Consider the following 19,346-nt stretch of genomic DNA (forward strand, 5'->3'; position numbering starts at 1 on the left):
TATATATATATATATATATATATATATATATGTATATAAACATGTTCAGTCCAGAAAAATGTGCCTTAAAAGGATGAGTTATGAACCCATATTTTTATGTTTCCTTCAAAATTATTGTGTTTGTTTTCAATTCCATGCAGCTTTGCTTCAGTGTTTGAGCGGTCATACCCACACTTTATTGCTTATTTCATTAAGCTATAACAGAGTTATGGTCAATGTATTTATCAACTAAGACAAACCGAAGACGTGGTTTGTTACTAAGCTTAGCCTAACCCAGTATCTGATAGACATGTATCTATTACCTTCATTATTGTCCAAAAGATATTATTGCACATCTAGTCATGCTTAGTTAATACGTGGCCTGTGTAGTTATTGTACATTAGTTCAAAGATCAATGATCTGTTTTGATATTGATTTGAAATGTTCATATCTTATAACAGCTGATTTATTTACCCATGTTGTAATTATTATCACAAATATTTCACCACCAAAGTCCCCATATCCCCCTCGTTCTGTAACTCCTTTGCACGCAGTGCCAGCCCGAGCCTATTGGAGTGCCTTAATCAGAATTTGATCCGGGGGCCCCCTTCCCACCATGAAGAATCACCTATGCTAGAACATTATTGACACAAATGTCATACTATAATGTTATAGCGAAATATAATAAACCAATACAGTGAGGTTATGTATAATACAAAATAAATAAATGATACTTAAAATACTTTGCTCTTTTATTAAAACTTCTGAATACACACGTTCACAAAACATATAAAAAAATATCATTTGCAAATTTGCATTGAATGTGCAATTTTTTTTTAAATAAAACCAAAATAGAAAAACATTAAGATAATCAAAAAAAGAATCTTCAAATAAAAAAAAAGATACATAAACAATGAAAGCAAACATAAGAACAGCAAGGGTTCAACAATGACAATTGCTCAACAATGACCTCAAAATCGTTTCTGGAGGCAAAGTCACTGATGACTTCATTGTATGGTATTGCTTGGCCAACTTTTTTATTAATACTAATGATTAAATACTTAATACTAAAGTCCACTGAGTTTTTGCTGAGCCATTGATCTCAAGTATGTTTTTTTTTTTTTTCAATTTGAGTTTGGAAAACTTCTCTCTGCTGAGGCAACTGTTACAGGCCGAGTCGAGGCTATCCTGAGAGCTACCCAAGGATTTTGGTAAAGCTCACACATCTCATTTCAATCTGAAAAACTCACAGAGAGAGAAAGATGCAATTAGAAGAGTTTATTGATGCGATAGTTTGAACTTTGGCGCTCAGGCCTCGGCAGGAAACATAAACGCTGATTTATACTTTAATGCAGATAAACTGATGTATGAGAATAAGGATATTCCCCCCGGGCCTGAAACTGGTGGTGGAGTTTAGATAGATGAAGTTTGGTTAATCCATAGAGGCTGGTATACAGGGTGATGCTTGAGTTAGATGTCACCGAATGAACAAAGTTTGCATAAACTGTCCATGAAGAGCAAGCATGAAGCGACTGTGGAGAGAAAAAACTCCCCTTTGGGAAGAAATCTCTGGCAGAACCAGGCTCAACGTGGCGGTCTTCTGCCGGACCGTTTAAAGTGACAGGGAACTCCATGAAAGTCTGGAGGGAGTACACACTGGAGGTGAGGTTGAAGGAGCATCGAGGAGGAGTCGGATGAGCTTACTACAATGGTGGAGAAGGGGATGGAGGTGGGTTGTCTGAATCAAAGTCCGACATAGGAGCGATGGATCTTGCGCTTGTTGAAGAGCAGGCCTAGAGATGATTTGGAGTGGCTTTAAGTAGAGTGCTGCAAGATGATTGGGCATCGAGGAAAGTGGCTTGAAGCGGGTTGGCTGCGTCGGAGGCGGATCAGCCTCAGATTGAATGGAAGTAATCAGAGTTTCTTTAGTTGAATTTTCGCCTTAGCTTCATTTTATGAGAGGTATGTGAGAAGCTCAAAGGCAGTCAAACGTTTGTGCCCCCCTACCCCCAGGCATTAGTTCGCTAATGCCTCCGGCCGGCCCTGCTCACACATTTATGGTGTTATAGACAATCTAGCTTTCTCTTTCTGCACTTATAGTGTAGCAGCTACAGCAACACTCCTCAGTTACAACTTAGAAATTGCAAACTGGTTATCTGTATATAAATGTTGAAGCAGCAATTTGATCATGTTATCTTACCTGTGTTATGTTAACACTAATAAGGTTTCACTCCCCTTATTATGATGAATGTGTGAGGTGGCTGGAATGCTAAGAGAATCAGCCCTGTTTTATATAAATAAGGTAACAGTTATCTTGGCACACGTAAAATCTTTACAGAGCCCTGACAATCCACATGGTTTTCATTTAGAAAATGAAATAAAAATAAAAGGCAAATTCCTATTGGTTTAAAGTAACCTCCTTTGTTCCTATAAAGCAAACTATAAATTCTATGTTATTAATGTTCATATTCTTAATAAATGAAACAAAATTTGGTGCTTTGACAGTTGTTTTTTATTGCTTTGCATTTGGGCCTGTATAAAAATAAAATTGAAAGAAAGATTTCTAGACGTAAATAGATGTGACATAAGTGTGACCTTAACTCTAGTGAATTATTCAGTACTTAAAATGTACATTCGTGACCCATTATAAGGCTTACGTAAATAATGGCCTGAAATCTTGCGCTATTGGTTCTATATTTTTGGATTCATTTTTGTCAGCGTTTCTATTTGAAGGAACCTCTTTACATTTTTTTTTGTTACATTTGGACAATTTTACTACTGCAGTTCAAGCTATTTATTTTAAATAGCTTGACAGAGAGAATAAAAACTTTTCTTTTTCTTTACCTAAACATTTTCAGAGTAGCCTCAATTATTTACTTCTTATTTGAAGCAGTTATGCATTATAATGAGGTTTTGAGAACAGAATAAGAGAATGTTTGATTTTCCTGTATTTTTCGAAACCCAGGTGTTTGTATAGGATAACAAAAAAGGAAACAACAAAAACATATTTCCTATTCTTTCTACCAACTATTTTTACTGATTGAGACTGTATTGATTTTTGGATCTAGTATTCTTTGCTGGCAAATAAGGTGTGTGATTCACTTGGGAGGAGGACCATAATTCTTGGCAATGCACAGCAACACCCAAAGGGCTCCAAAGTGTCTGGCTCCCTACTGGTGTTAAGCGAAAAAGTGCGTCACATTGAGTCATTAATGAGCAGATTTACAGTCACCTCCTCACTTTAAGGGGATCATTTAGCAGTTTGAAGAGTTATGGGAATTACCAAATCCTAGAGGCTTAGCAAAGCACATTAAAAAGGCAGGCATTTATTTGTCAGCTAAAGTTTTGTAAATACACTTGCACATGATTTATATGACCTATTGATCTATTGAAAATCTGAATTGGTGACAGGGACAACAGTACAATTTCAAAACTTGAATCAGGCAAAGTACATGCAGAGCACCAAGGTAGCAAATAACTGTTACTGTTGGACCGTTCCTCTTGTCTTCTCAAAAATGAATATTTCATGCAGTTTCCTTGTCTTTCCCGCCCCCACACACACGCTCAGTTGCAGCTCAGGGATATATCCAAGTAGCAGTGGCTTTGCTTGAATGGAATGAGAGTACGGATGTGGCTCACACAAGCATATGGGTGCTTCTGGACTGCCCTTACGCGTCAGGACACAGATTGCTGCATGCAGCGCCTTGTGAGCAGCATCACAAATCAGTCGTTGAAGCCAGGAACTGCTGGCATGGAGGAAAGGGGTGGAAGATGAAGGAGAAAGCGGTGAGAGGAAAAGAGAGGTGAAAGGAGGGGAGAGGGATCCTTTCAGGGAAAGACAGAAAGAGTGAGGAGAGGGAGAGCAGGAGGGGATAGGGAGACACAACGGTGGGGGTAGTTACAGAGGGAGCGTATGTGTATGGGTATGCGTTCATACGTGTATGCGTGTGTATGCAGGAGAACAAGTCTTGCTGCAGTGGAAACAGTGCAAAGAGGACTGCAGCTTCTGGTGCTGATGGGAGAGCAGTCGAGCGACATCATTAAGGCACTGTAATTTTAACCCCAAGTGCCTGTTTGGTGAATGGGTTTGCTCGTTGTGAAGAACAGGATCAAGGAATTACGGTAGTGCTGGTAAGGGTTTATTTCAGCTCTGTTTCTGTGACTGCAGGGATACTACATCTAAGATAGGTTTTTGGCTGTTATTATTGTCTGTATCTGCAACAATGAAGTTAGAATTTATCTCATTCTTTATGGTTGATTGCACCCCACCTCAGCTGTATGTTACTCTGTTTTATGCTGTTCCAACTTATTTCCAGCTTGATTTATATCTAACTTTTAAATTCTCAGTTATTTGGATCCTAAACTGTCCTACAGATTTATATTATTTGTAATATCTCCCCTGAAGATTGGCCTCTGTATGAATCTCATAAGGGTTGTGGTTCTTTACACATTATTTTTATTGGCATGCTTCGTTTAGCTTCTGCTGCTAGGTGTACCTCTTAACAGGAGAGTCTTCAGGGGGGCTGCCATGCTGAGAGACACTCTGCATACCTTTTTAGCCTTACCGGCATTTCAAACACTGAAAGAGAGCCAGGAGGAGCAAGGAAACAGCATGCTGCTCTTAAAAATTCCCAGGACAGTGGTGTTTTATACATAAACAGAAGCCAACCTCCTCTGCTCTTTACCTTTGAAGACTGAGTAATCCGACACAAAAAGAGGCTGACAGTTGTGCTGAGTACAGAGAGAGGGGTGGGGATTTCATAAAGCGCTGCAGGATGCTCTTTTTTTCTGCTGTCTCTCTTGGGACATTTAGCTCAGGCAGCACTGAGGTTACTGTACCAAGGACAAAACCTATCTTTGGGCTGCTTGCACTTTACACTGTTGACTACTGACTACTTATGTCTGTGGATTAGACTTTTCATTAGCATCATACTGTCTAAGATCTTGAATTTATTCAGATTATTTGTGAGATACCGACCATGAAAAGGGTCACGGAAACTGGGGTTTGAACACTGTCATTCTTGAAAACTGTATTTCATGTGGAATTCTTTACTGTAGTCATATATCTCTGGCTTCACATGTCCTCATGTGACCTAAAGCGAAATCTTGAAATTATCCGTGTTTGGAACTGGGACAACAGCAAACATCTTACAATGTCTTAATCACATGATCTTTGTTTTCTATGGAAGTGTTGCAATCAAACAATGTAGAGGATGTAAACAGCTTTAGAGTATACTCCAAAAGATTGGTACTATATCCTATTTATATGCACCCAGAAATAACAGCTACAATTTCATAGTACTATTGTCGGAGTCAATAATATTTGACAAACCACCTCTGACTATTGAAACATATCTTTGATGAATTTGATTAATCTCTATTTTTTGTATGTCAGGCTACAGTTTCAAAGTTTGACACATTCAGCTTAAACAAGATACAAATGATGGAGTTTTTATGTTATTTCTAGATCTCTTCTGTGCTTTGTGTTTCTGGGGGTGTGCAACTACAATGTTGAATGGTTAGATTGGTCAAAATAACCATCCACCAATGCATCCATTCTCTGTACCTTGGTGTTCTCACTCAGGGTTGAGGGTTGCTAATGCATACTCACAGCAGCAAATGGCTGAGAGGCAGGCTACACCTACAGGTTTCTAGCCCATCACAGAGGCATACAAGAAAAACAACCTTTCCCATACTCAGGGTAAAATAACATTTTCAGTTTTCAATTGTGCATTTGGTAATGTGGCAATGATTGTAAGCCATATCATCCTTAACAAATACATATCAATATTGAATATTGATATTAGCCAAGATTCTCACATCGGTACATCTCTAGTGGTAAGTACTGCATGCAATCTATCAAAATAACCTTCATATCAAGGGTGTCAGACTCATTTTTCCACTTGGCCACCTTGGCCCATTAAGTCTTTAAAATGGCAAGCTGCAGCTGTTTAAATACAACTTTAGCTTTCATACTTTCCCTCATAAAGACAGCATTGCTCGGGTATCATAACTTTACTTCCATTTTTTGCAGTTTTAGCCCCGTCCCAGTGTCATTGCAAAATTTGCTTCACACCAGTCCTTCAAAAATGTATGACCGCTGGCTTTATTGTGTGCTTTTGCCAACAGAATCTGTCCCTGTCAAGGCATAGCACAGTATAGCCCCTTGGTGATTATATCTGGCAGTAAAATGTTACACCTACCTCTAACTTGAAATCCTACATGGTCCTCAGATTGACCTGTATGGATTGTATTTGTTTCAGCTAATTCACGGATGCTAGATTGACCTGAGATAAGGAGAATTTGAATGCAAGGTCAACACCTTAAACCTACTCCTCTAACCGATTCTGATTTTGTTTTTGTAGCAGGGTACATTTGCATATATTTATTTTTCAAAAGAAAAATAAAAAATTCCAGTCACCAGTGTGTAGGGTTTTAGTGAAAATTTAGATAGTCAGGAACAATGCTTATGTAAGTGCCATGTGTTGAAAGAACATCCGTATTGATGGCAGTCCAATGTTTCCCAGTAGAATCCAGAAACATCACAAAGACTCCGTGGAATTGCCTTCTTCCCTCTGTGCTTTCTGGTATCCCGTATTACCTAGCTTACTGACACACACAGCCGTCCAAATAATGCAAAAGAAAATATGATTCATTTGAGCAGAGCATTTTCTGCCCAGCTCTGTGGTCCATTGCTCACATGCCCAATTATTGGAGGTATTGGTCATAGGCAAAGATCAACACTAGGGCCCAATTGCTTTGCAGGTACACAGCCACCTGAAAACTAAGGGTAACTCATTTGTTGAGTGAGACTACATAGGGCAACATTTGCTCTTCATGTATATCAGTAAGCTCTGATTGTCCGTGATTCTGTCCTCAGTTGACCTCTGTTGCTTCCTTGTTATAGCAAATGGGTGCTGCAGACTAGGAATGGTCTAAAGGTTTAGGGGATGTTTGTATTCATTTTTCATTTTTCTGTCCATCATAATTTAGCTTTTGAATAGCTGGTTTAAGTTCTTACACCTGTCAATTTTTTGCTGCTCCTACAGCATCACCTTGAAGACCAAATCTTCACATGCTGCTTTATATTGTGCCCACTCACTCCTAAAGAAGTAGCTATCTTATAGGTGTAATCTGTCGATCATTATAATGTTATATTCAATTGCTGTATTCAAGTTATTATTACTTATTTTAACTCCATCAATCAAGGGGTGTCATGCTTTGTGCTATTGCTCCATGTTTACTTCTATAATGCCAGTAATGCAGAGGACTATGTGATACTGAGCAGGCTCAGATTTTCAGGCTCTAAAACATTTAGACAGGCTCATTAAGTTTGTACCTCAGGCAGCCGCTCCCAGTGGCTCTCGCACTAGGAAATACTCTCAGAATGTCTCATACATAATCAGAAAAATGAGAGGAAGCTTTGAAGTTCACTAGTCTCCTTATTTTCTGTTTGCTTCCTCCAAGAAGGCAGCTGGTGCCCAAATGATGAAAAGAGAAAGAGAAAGAAAAGATTTACTGTAATAGCTTAGGCTCCATTTAACTTTAGCAACCTATTGTATATACGCTATATTGTGTGGTGTGGCCTTTTTGGCCAGTATAAATGTTGTCCAAAATTGTTATTGCTTTGATTAAACATTCTCTCTAAGGTATATATTTCTAAGTTTTACAAATGTAGATTACTGCTAACAAGGACAAACACAGCCTTGTTTGTTCAAAAAAAGTGAAATTAGAAATTTTGTTTCTGATACTTTATTGCAGCTCTCTGTGAATGCCATCAGCTCTTCACCCTATACTAAGGGCTTTGGCTCTGGCCCATTTGCTGATGTGTCTCTGGCAGACAACAGCATGGAGCCTTAGTGTTAAACGGTCAGATGCTGTCACAAATTCCACAGATCTTGCTGTGCTGACAGAGCAGTTTTGCTTCTCTTTAAACTGTAGAGAAAGCTGTCAGTGGGGTGTTGTTAGATTTTTACTTACTTGTATATCCTACTTCTAGTGCTCTGTAGAGGAAATAAAGATTTATGATTGTTGAATAGTGCACGCTTAGAGCAACTTTAATGCAGGCAAAAGAATATAGTCATAGTTTTCATTAGATTTTTGTTCTGTCATTATTCTTTACTCTAAGATTTTTTTTTATATTTGATCCATAGTGAATACATTTTTCTTTCTTCTATTATTCTTATTGCAATGTATTAAGCAAGTAGTTTGTTGTAGTAAATAATACTGATAACTGATATTCTGCTAATAATTTTCTTGCAATTACACCCTCCCAAATGTAGGGTATGATTGAAAAAGGGTTTTGTTTTAGGAGCTAGCAGAGTCTAACACTGATAAAAGCCATTAAATATGACCGTCTGTATCTTGAGCACCATGGAAAGATCCTCTTTAGTGCCTTTAATGTCTTAAGTAGATTGTTACAACATCTTTTCATTCATTATTAAAAGTAAACTCACTAACTTCTATTTTACATTCCAGTGAACAACTTAAAGAACAATTTTATTTAACTAAATATTCATATTTTTTTCCTCAAATAGTTTAATATTGTAATATGTCAAGTGAAAAGTCGTTTAAAACTCCCTCCAAATAGCCCTTCCAAGTTAGTTTAGCTTAGCAATATACATGTAAGTCTCTCTATCTATCTGTTTAGTTCTATATTTAGTTCTAAAACTTAAATAAGGCAAAGAGTTTAACTGATTTGAGTTCTGCTTGTATTTCTTTGAAAAAGTAAAGAAATAAGCAGAAGGAAGGAGGCATTCGCAATCAAAAATCGAGAATCTTTATTATTAGTATAAGTCCATAATAAAACTTTGGTTAAATATGTAGAACACAAACAAAACTAAAAAAAATATAAAGAAAAATAACTATTCTTTGAGGACACCCTTATAGCCCCCCTCCCTAACATGTTTAGAAGAATAACAGAAGACAAATATGTCAATAAAAAAGAAACCATGTTATTCTGACATTAAGAAAATAAAAAATAAGATAGGAACCGGAAAACTTTCGGCCATTGTAAATGTTTTTGTAATAAATTGCATCTATGCAGAAGTGCTATACAGGATATAAGTATTTATTAACATGTGCACAGAGACTATGTATGTTTTGACTATAAATGGTATATATATAAACAGAGAGTAATTGTAAGAGGCCATTAAACAAATAAATATGGAAGTTATATACAGATTATGAAGGAAAATTAGGATATCGATTATCTATATATTAGTGGGGTTATAATACAGGATAAATAATGACAGATAATAGCAGATCGAAGTTTTCACTCTTTGATAGGAGAGCTCTTCCTGACAGGTTTTTATTTTATTTCATGTTTAGTTTTATTTGGAAAATGTTTAATTTGTATGTGACAATACTGACTGGGATTCCATACAATACACAAAGCTTAGAAAACAAAAAAAAAAAGAAAAGAAAAAATATATACAGTATATCTCAATGACTTAAGCAGTTTAAGTCCGAGGTCTTCAATACATGTAAGTGCAGGGAGTCAGTAGGTCTCCATCAATCTGGTTTCAAGGGATTTGACAATGAATTGAGAGGTAGAAAAATAGCCACTAAGCTATTCAAATCCAAAGTCCCATTTTCTTTTTGTATTTTGTCCATTTTTTGTTGTCTAACAGATTAATCTTTATAGCTTTTAGTTTCTACTGGTTTAGCCACAAAATCTTATAAATAAAATAAGAGCAGTATATTCTGCTTGGCTTATTGGCCACCTGAAAGGTGCTCCTTTCATAAAACTTTTCTTTGAATAATTTTTGTCACATGAAAATGATTTTCACTTAAGGTGTCCTGTTCTAATCATTTTCCCCTCTAAATGTTATTAGATGTTGCTTATCTGCTGTGGTGCAGGAGACCCTCTGCTCATGTCACATTTCCTCTACACAGCTTTACATCCAGATTGGGTCACTGTCTGTGTGACAGAATGATTAATCGGCCTATCGGGAGACAGGGGTAGGGGCCGTGCTGAGGGGTAGAAGGAGGATGTATGGCAACTGGTTGTAAATGATGCCTGCAGCATTCAAACCCTTGCGACTCACTTTTCCTTTCCAACGATATCTCCTGGTGATAGCTGAGTCAGTCTCAGGTGAGAATGAGCACAGTTTTATCTATGCAAGCTGGTTTGTAAATGAGCCTCTGCACACGGCCCTTTGGGTAAAGACACAAATAGGAACATGCAGGCAGGGCCTTTTTCTCTAATTGTCTTTAGTGAGATGAAGGACAGTGTATCTGTTGACATTTTTATCTCAGCTGCCCTCAGATCAGCAGTAACATCAACATGACATCTTGATGATCTTGCATTTGTGGATGTGGAGGTGTAATTGCCTTGATAGGATCTCTGACTGGTGGCCAGTTTTTTCTCAAGGATATTTTGGTCATTGTGGTTACATCAAGAGTGTTTGTGTTCCCGAAAGCGAAACATCAGGTGCTATTTAAATGCCCAATTTTTGACGGAAGCGAGCCAGTTTAGTGACAGAGTTAAAGCTCAGATGCCCAGTGTGAGTTAGTAAATGTCATCAGAAAGTACAAAAAGTTGCTTTTTATGTATTATTTTGTCCAGCTGTATATACTTACTGTTACCTGAGGGCTTTTACTTGTTGTAATAGACTGTATGCGGGGCAATAACCTTTAGGAAAATGCCAGTCAAAGAAAGCATTCTCTGCCTAAGCCATTGCCCCACTTCAGAGTGAAAAATGTGGTTGACATAAAAAACACCACTAAGCTTTATGACAGAAAATCATGATGATGTGGTGACCTGAGAGCAAACTGATGCTTTGGTAAAGATGTGTACGTTTTTTGATAGTCAAGATCTTTAAAGACCTTTCTGGTTATTTTGAAGGGCTTATAATAGCCTTTACTCCAGCAAGGTCCTCGGGGTTTTTGAAAAGGTAGAGACCACAGCATCACAGATTCCCCAACATGTCCATACATATCTATAGTGGAAAGCTCAATCTTTGTCTTATCTGACAAAATCTGATGGACATCTCAGTAATAGTTACTAAACTCTCCATGTTCATGTGTAAAATTTGGCAAAAAATGATGATCTCTAGAGAGTCAACCAGTTAACTCACAGTGTGAAAGGGTTGCATGGGGAATGATTGCCCACCCTTTGTTTCAGCGGATAGGTTTGAGCTGAGGCCAACTGTTAAGGGGCTAACCTCTGTAGCTGCTTATGCATTGAAGGCTCCCCTTTGTGCCCTTGACAGATAACTGATGGATATTGCCTTGATTGAAATTTTGTAGTTTAATAGTTACCAAAAAACAAAAATAATAAAATTATTTTGAAACAGGCCATGCTGCTTTATAATCATTTTTTTAATTTGTGAAGATCAATCTTTGTTCTTGTGTATGTCTTTTTTTAAATGGTGGTTAGTAAGATCGGCTCACTGATTCAAGTCATATTTGCCCTAAGGATACAGGAAGACTATTTTAGGTTCATCAACGTAAAAAAGTACAACAAAAAATAAACTTCCTATATGGGTTTTGTTGTGTTAATAGGGTTTCAAAAAAGTTGTATAAGTTGTATGAAAAACAGTATATCAAAACAAATTTTTATCCATGTCAATTAAATATACCTAAATTCAAGATAATTGTTTTTAGTGTAACATCAGTGAAGAATAATTTTTTTTTTTAAGGCTTTATAACTCATCTTCCATCACAGAAGAAAAAAGTAAAAGGAAAAAAAAAAGGAAAAATAAGTTAATGTATAGTTAATAAAAAAACTGACAAAAGATTTGTGTTAATCAAATTAAGTGTGTTCAACTGCGCTAAGCAGAACTTTGCTTATTATCATGTTTCTCTTGATATATTCTGTCTGAGACTTGAAGATTTTTGATTAAGAACGTCAGAATCTAGTTCTGGCATATTCTTTTGGAAAATGAAGTGTCCTCAGCTTAGCCAAGACTTGGTCATTTTTTTGGCTCTTTACCATTAAATGACAAAAGAGGGAGTGCAATGTAACCACAGAGGATTAGCTTGAAGAAATCTGTCTCCGTCATGCACTTTGCATTTTCTGAACTACACATACAGTACCAGCTGAATTTCAATATGCCATTTCTGCTCAAGTGATTAAGGGGACATCCTCTCAAATTAATATTTTGATTTTCTACAGAACTGTTGTAAAGTTGTAGAAAGTAAAGAGATCTACACTGTGACTGCAAAAATTCAGATAACCACAATTCTGAGCACATACAACTAAAAAAATAGTCTCAGCACCACAGGGTTTCTCGTCTTTCTGCAGTAAAGTGCAAGCCCACAGCAGCCATCAGTATCCATCTTGTAACCCTATCAAAGTAAACAAATAACACCATTATGACAGCAAGAGCCCAAAGTCCATTAATGTTGGTTTGAATTACCATAAAGTAGCATGCATTCTGGATCAGAGTTGCAAATACATTCTAATTCAAACCAATTCAGAATTGCAGTTGATCTTTTTTGAACAGACATTGGTTTTTCTAACTGATTCCTTAAAATACAGCTGTCTGTGTTCCTTAGTTGTACAATTACACATTTTCTTCTTAAACTAAGTCAAGGCATATCTGAGGTCAGGTGTGACTTAGTGTTTATTGAGGCACTATTCTTGTAGAAATCCTCATGGGCGTTTATCATAAATTTTAAAAATGTGTAGCTTATCCTTCAGATTGCTTGCTCTGATGACTGAGTCACGCAGCAGGAAAAGTCCAAAAATAAACCATATCACACGCTTGCTTGGAACTTGTTTGGGAGAATATCTTTGCTTCCATCAGCCTGAAGAGTCAAGAATCAAAGATTAGCAAGTAAAGGGTCTTTATAATGGGCAAAATCTAGCAAGTCAACTAATTTCTAAAGAACATAACTCCTCTTAGTGCCACAATTACATCAGTTAGACTTAGGGGAAATGAAGCAGCACGGTATGCACAGCTAGTTCAGCTGGAGGCCAACCACTCATCCCACCCACACATAACCCGTAATGTCACAGATGGTGGGGGGGCCTCAGCGGTGGCTGGGATTATGTCACTTGGGACATACTATTCAACTTTCTTTGCATCTTTAACAACCCATCCCATCAGTGACCAATTACAAGCTAGCAGCTGTTGCAGTTGTTTTATGTTGAAAGCAAAAACCTATTCACTGTGCCAAATATTCAATACTCAATTTACTGCCTTCATGCACCCAACCCAGGTCCAGAGGTGCAGTAAGGTGACTCCATCCATCCATTTTCTCTTGCTTAGTTATTGTCAGGTCGGGTGGGGCTGGTGCCTATCACCAGCAGTCACCCTGGACAGGTCAACAGTCTGTCGCAGCAGTAAGGTGACTCTGGCATCATTTTTTTTCAAGTTAATAAATTTCATGTTGAAAAACTATGCTTAGATGATTTAAGGCTTTCCGCAACAAATAAAGTCTAATAGGACATATAGGTTGTTATTTAAAAATTCACAGATTGGCCACCAACAGATAGCTATAGAAACAGTGGTGCTGCAGGGTAAAAAAAAAGTGTCTGACTGGCTGTGGATAGTTGGTTAATTGCTGTTTGTGGTGCTTGTTGTCATCTAGTAAAACAGCTGCATGGCATTAGCTCCTCATCCTTGGGTTGTTTTGACTTGGAGCTGATGTGGGTGCTAATAAGCTCATGACAAAAACATCTCCTCCCTCACCCATGGCCTATACACAGGCACCCACACACATGATATATTCTTCTACTAACAAGGGCTTTGCACTGCTTTAAGTTCATTTATTTCCATGGCCTAAACCTGACGCTAACTCAAGACTCAATTTTTACTAATATAATCTTAAACCCAACCTATACTCAGTTCTGTACTCAGTCCTGCACCTAACCCCATACTCAAAAACAACACTTTTTCTTCTGTTCCCTCAAGAAGCAATGGATCCCCTTACAGTAGCTAAGGCATTTATGTCACCCTATCCTTGTGGAGACTTTCCTTTGACTTCCATTTATATTGCGTTAATTTTCTATGGCCAAACCTGGACCCTGCACCTAACCATTACCAACACATAGTTAACTCTAAAACTAACCTAAACACTGTTCACACATTAATCCTAAACCTAACCACCACCCCAAGAAGATAACTTCTTCTCATGGGGACCAGTCATTAGTCCCTACAAGTACAAATCAGTCCCCAAAATAGACCATACTTTTGGGAAATTGTCCCCACAGGGTAACGACAACATTGCCAGACACAAAATGAGGTACACTCTTGTGGAATTGGCTTATCTGCTGCCTGCGTTTTCCTGTATGATCATGACAATGATTGTTGTCATTGTCATGATCATAGTTGTCATTTGGTGTCAAGCAATCGGATTTGTGTTGTGGAAAGGGTGATGGACTGTCAATTGGCACAAAGCAGTTTATTTTTCCTTTCCATTGTTTGTTGAAATAAAACTATAGTTACAGGTAAAATACTATCTAATATGTGAACATTATGTTCAATATAAACACAGGGTGTAATGGGGACCAGGAGTCCCATTACCCCATGAAATATGATTATTGATTTTCTGTTATGTAATATTAAGTTGGAACAAATAGTTGGGTTGTTTGAGTTCTTTATTGTAGTTTGTTTGGACATTTTTGGCATGGTTTCTTGTGAAGCAGAAGGACTGGCCATCCTGCCTGTGAAAAGAAAGCGTAAACATTTATGTCCGTTATTTTTCCTTATTTTCTGTTTATGTTAAGTGAATGTACCTTCCTTTTCCTGATTTGGCTTCTCAGCAGGGCAGGGCTGAGAAGGTAAAAGTGCTCCAGGTGCTGCAATGTACTTGGAGCAGACCAAAATGATAAGGAGGGTAGTTTAGGATGAGTTTTGTTAAGTTTAATGGGTTATTGTGATTGACTTTATATTTGTTTAATTGTATTGATTTCTATGTATGTAAATATTACTTCAGGTGTATAGTTTTTTGTTTTGGTGTAGGTTTGTATGTATATTAATTTAGCTTCTTTTTTTTAATAATCCCTTTTCATGGTTCCTTCCTTCATGTCACCTGAATTGAGTTTGGTATAACATGCTGTTTGTACTTTTTAGTGTAAGAAGGTGCTGGTGTGCACAAGCTGGAGTTCAATAAAGCCACCAAAACGTCTATTTTGTATTGCCTCTCCATTAAATATTGAGCCTCCGCCGGTCAAGCTGACAGAGGGTTATATCTTACATTTCTTGTATTTTAAGGGTCTAGTGGCCTTTATTTTTGTTAACTTTTTCAAAGTAAGTAGACGGGGGAAAGACATCCGGCAAAGGTCACCGGGCATCGACTTCTTGACGGCCGTGTACGTTGGCGTTGCACAAAACCCCTCGGACCACCATCATGCCTCATATCTCAGATGCTATATATATGATTTAATAATTTTTGGATATAGTGTGATTATTCAATTAAAACATATTTAAATTAGTCATTCAGACAAGCTTCTTTTTCAAAGCCAAAATCTTCTGGGTCTGAAAAAAAACCTCACGTTGAAGATCCAGGATGCTATCAACATTCAATATGAGCTTGTTTTTCTCATCTAAAAGCTTCTAAATATATATACAGGGCTCCACCAGGACAGGTGTTGATGGACACTTTATTAGGCTATGTCTTAGAGCAAAGGGACATGGCAGTAGATCAGGGTAACTGTGAAGAGAAAAGCTTTTCTTTTTAAAGTTTGTCTTATAGGAGAAGCAATATGGTTTCCAGTGAAATGCTTTACTAGTGCGTTTTTACTGCATTCAGCTTGGATGTGGATAAAACTGCTTAATGACCATCCGACTCTAAAGAGTGGATTTTGTGATAAGGGCCAGCTCATGTTTGAGGCTGCGCTCCTTTAGGCTGTGCAGTATAACTTTTTTTGCTAATTATAATGAATCACACTCTAAAAACGTGAGGTCCATGTTAAGAGATGGAGATAAAAATTTACGCATTTCTCTATGGCCAGAGTATTATGTGCAATTTATATCAGCTAATCCCCGGGCTTCATAATCTTCATAAAGGCAAACTTTTTTCTCCTTTTTCCTTTTTTCCATGGTAAGCTTTCTTAATGTAAACCTGTTTTCTTTGTTAATTGTTGTTTGATTTACCCAGTGGTAAGCCAAATAAGGACAATGTGTTTATTTAACATAGCAGAAGTGACTTAAGCAAGCTCCTAGGCTCCTCCTCCCTAAACTATGATAAAGATACAAATATTTGGTGCTAAGACTTGCAAAAACGATTACCTCAATTACTACAGTAAGAGGTCAACGTAATTAAAGTTATTTTGATCTTCTTTTATTTTAACTCTGCATTAAATATACAGTCAACACTGTATTCAAATATTGCCTATTTATATAGACTTTATAAATCAATGGTCAAAGTGTTAATGATGAACCTTGACTAGCATATGTAAACTGCTTATGCTAATATACTTATCTTTAGCACACAGACTTGTTCAATAGTGTGAACTAAAATTAAAGTTTTTAGTTTATTTAGTTTATTTGGAAAACACAGTTTTCGATGTTGACAAAAACTCTTTGAAAATCCAGTATGCAGCATTCATGTGGTGCCACTACAGAGGCAGCTGATACAGCATTGATGCTGCTGTAGATATTGCTTTTTCAGCTGCAAATACATCATTTGCTACAATGTTAAGTGTGCACTGAAGACATGCTATTTAAAAATCCTTATTCACCCTAGGGGTAAAGTGATGTCAGGTTTTTCATGGTTGAAAAGGACCGTATGTGTGGAATGATGAGGCTCTTTTCCCTAACCAAAAACACTCTTCTTTTCTTCTTCTCTTCTTTTTTTTAAATTTGATTAATATTGTCAAACTCCTGGTGCAGAAACAAATCTAGGATATGGACATAAACATTGGCAAAAGTGAATGAAAAATACAAGGTAAAAAGATCGAAAAAACAGATAAAAAAAGTCTATTGATATCCATGACGATTAAAAGGTGATTTAGGATAACAGGGCAACCACATCTTGAACTTTAACATGCTTAGTTTTTATTTAATAAGACGTGTGACAAAAAGCAAAAAAGAAAAAAGCAAAACAAAAAAAACTTCAATGAATATTTTCCAGTCTTATTACTTTTCAGAGTAGAGGACCAAAATAAGCAAACTACCTTTGGGGATAGCTGCTAAGTTTGTTCTACAGTATGTGTCTTGGAAGCCTTAGTTTGGAAGCCTTAGTTTGCAGTTTTGTTTAAATATGTAAATTTGGAATGTTAATGTAACATAAGCCTGGCTAATATAACTGACTTTATTACAGAACTGATGGTGGTCATAAAACAGTTTTGTTCAATGTTCTTTTTGTCCTCTATAGAGGACATTGTAGAGGAATCACTCATGGCTGTTAATTTAATTGATAGATATAATCTAAACCTCTTATGTGACCCTTAAACATTGTCCTAGCTGTGCAGATATTAATTTTTAGTAACACACATAATCTTATAAATATATCTTTAAACATATTACATATATCATTTTAGTGTAATTATTTTCAACCTACTGTAGCAAGTTCATATAATTTATCTGCAGCACAGTTACCATTGTACTAGACTAATACAAAATATCTGCCAGCTAGTTTCATCACAGAAAAAGGTTTTCGAACCACTCACATTTTCAAAAGGCATGACCCTGTCCACAGTCCTGAATAATATAAGCTTATATTTGCTTCTGTGAGCCTCAGTTTGAATAATTTATTTGCCACAATAAATAGAAACAGCATCTCTGGCAGTAACTTGGAAATTAGCGCTTACAAAATTGGAGATGAATTTTTTTACCACACACCGACATGTTAGAAATAAATCAAGAACTCAGGTCTTCTTTTGTTGTGCTTGTTTTTTACTCTGCTTTGTAAATGTAAATCAAGGGCTCATTTGTATACTCTGGACTAAATTACAGGCTTTATTTTGCTGCATTTGATACTCTGAGATGCCCTGCTTTGACTTTAATTTGTTTTTGTACAGGCCACTAGAAATATTTTGCATGGTCAAACATCTCTATTGCTTTGGCACTAATGACTTAGAATTGGATGTAGTGTTAAAAATGGGATTTACTATTATGATTTTTTGTTAAAGTTTTCTGTTTATGCTAACTGATCACTAATCATTTACCACAGGGGTGGGAAATAGAATAAGTTTTCCAAGTATTCAGTAATATATTACAAGTTTCCAGGACTCTTTTGTGGGCTTTTAAATGAAATGTCTTTCCCAAGCACTTTATTGTATAATGTGGGTGTCCTTGCAACGCAATATAAAACCCAAAGCAAGGAATTTTACATGTGTTAATCTCTGAAATCAGTTTCAATTCCTTACATGCAAATTGGAATTTATACTCAAGTGTATTGCCAAATAGGATATACTGTAAGACAAAAAAACAAGACTCTCAAGTTACTGTATCTATCTTTTTAGCCTTCCTACTTTATCTTGTCATGATCTTGAGGGAAATGGTTAAGAATTACACTAATTTTCCAGGGCCTTTTCTAATCTTCACCACAAATTTTTGCTTTTAAATAAACTTAGTAAAACTGTCCTCACCTAAAGTTGTGACATATTAAAACCACATTGAAAGTTTGCTATCCCTAATATTTTCATATATTATATTGTATTGATGGACTTTTGGCCTTTTTGCATATAACCTTCAATGATGCCTATGAAATTAAAAGATTGCATTCATCTCTAAATAAATAAACTAAAACAATGTTTTTAGTTCAGGATCAAATCAAAGGTTTCTTGGTTTAAGATGTGACCTTTGTTTCTTCCTTCCTTGGCACTTAAGTACCATGTCTGTTTTATAAGAAAAATGAATAAATAAAATTTACAATGGTCATTGCTATTCAAATGGCATGCAACCACCAGGTAAGAGGTTTCAGAGAGACTGGGTTTATGGCTTTGTCCTAAAAATTATTTGATAATCTGTGATTATTAATATATCAAAATGATATTCCAAATATTTTGGGCATTTAGATTTCTTTTACAAAGCTTAAAAAACACAATTATTTTAATTTTTTATATGTGTGGCAGCAGATAAAGCAATTACTTACAAGCCAGTGTGGATTAGTTATTTTGCACACTTTGTAACGGAACACATTTAGAGACTACCGTACTTATAAAATAAGCACTGCTATCATCCGTATTATACACAATGTGCAAAATGTGGAGATGAGATGCTAACTGATCCCTACCTGGTTTCAGTTAAAACAGGTTGCAAAAAAAGATGTTATGGTCTCCTGCTGCTCAAAATGATTTTAGTAAGGTACATAACAGCAAATTAGACTTAATTTTTACAGATTTTTTTTTTTATCATAAAGAAGATCATAAGATCATCACTTTTGTGTTGACTAAGTAGTGGCCCTCCATTGCTGAGACAGTTTAATAGAAATGTCAAAGTAAGCTTCTATGAATGAAGCTTGTTGCA

At 36.5% G+C, this 19,346-nt stretch overlaps 1 protein-coding gene across 4 annotated transcripts in view; it reads left to right on the forward strand.

Annotated features, from left to right (window-relative positions):
• Window positions 1-19,346, forward strand: part of LOC107083922 (synaptotagmin-2-like) — a 90,774-nt gene that overhangs the window by 54,339 nt on the left and 17,089 nt on the right. Inside the window, exon 1 of one of the 4 annotated variants that reach the window (XM_015373490.1) lies at window positions 3,858-4,110. The exons of the other annotated variants lie outside the window; for them this stretch is intronic. The gene's annotated coding sequence lies outside the window, so the exon portion shown is untranslated. Of the gene's footprint in view, window positions 1-3,857; window positions 4,111-19,346 lie in introns of those variants that run through there. 4 annotated transcript variants of the gene reach the window in all.

The sequence above is a fragment of the Cyprinodon variegatus genome, unplaced genomic scaffold (assembly GCF_000732505.1).
Source record: "Cyprinodon variegatus isolate N-32 unplaced genomic scaffold, C_variegatus-1.0 Scaffold87, whole genome shotgun sequence".
Lineage (NCBI taxonomy): Eukaryota > Metazoa > Chordata > Actinopteri > Cyprinodontiformes > Cyprinodontidae > Cyprinodon > Cyprinodon variegatus.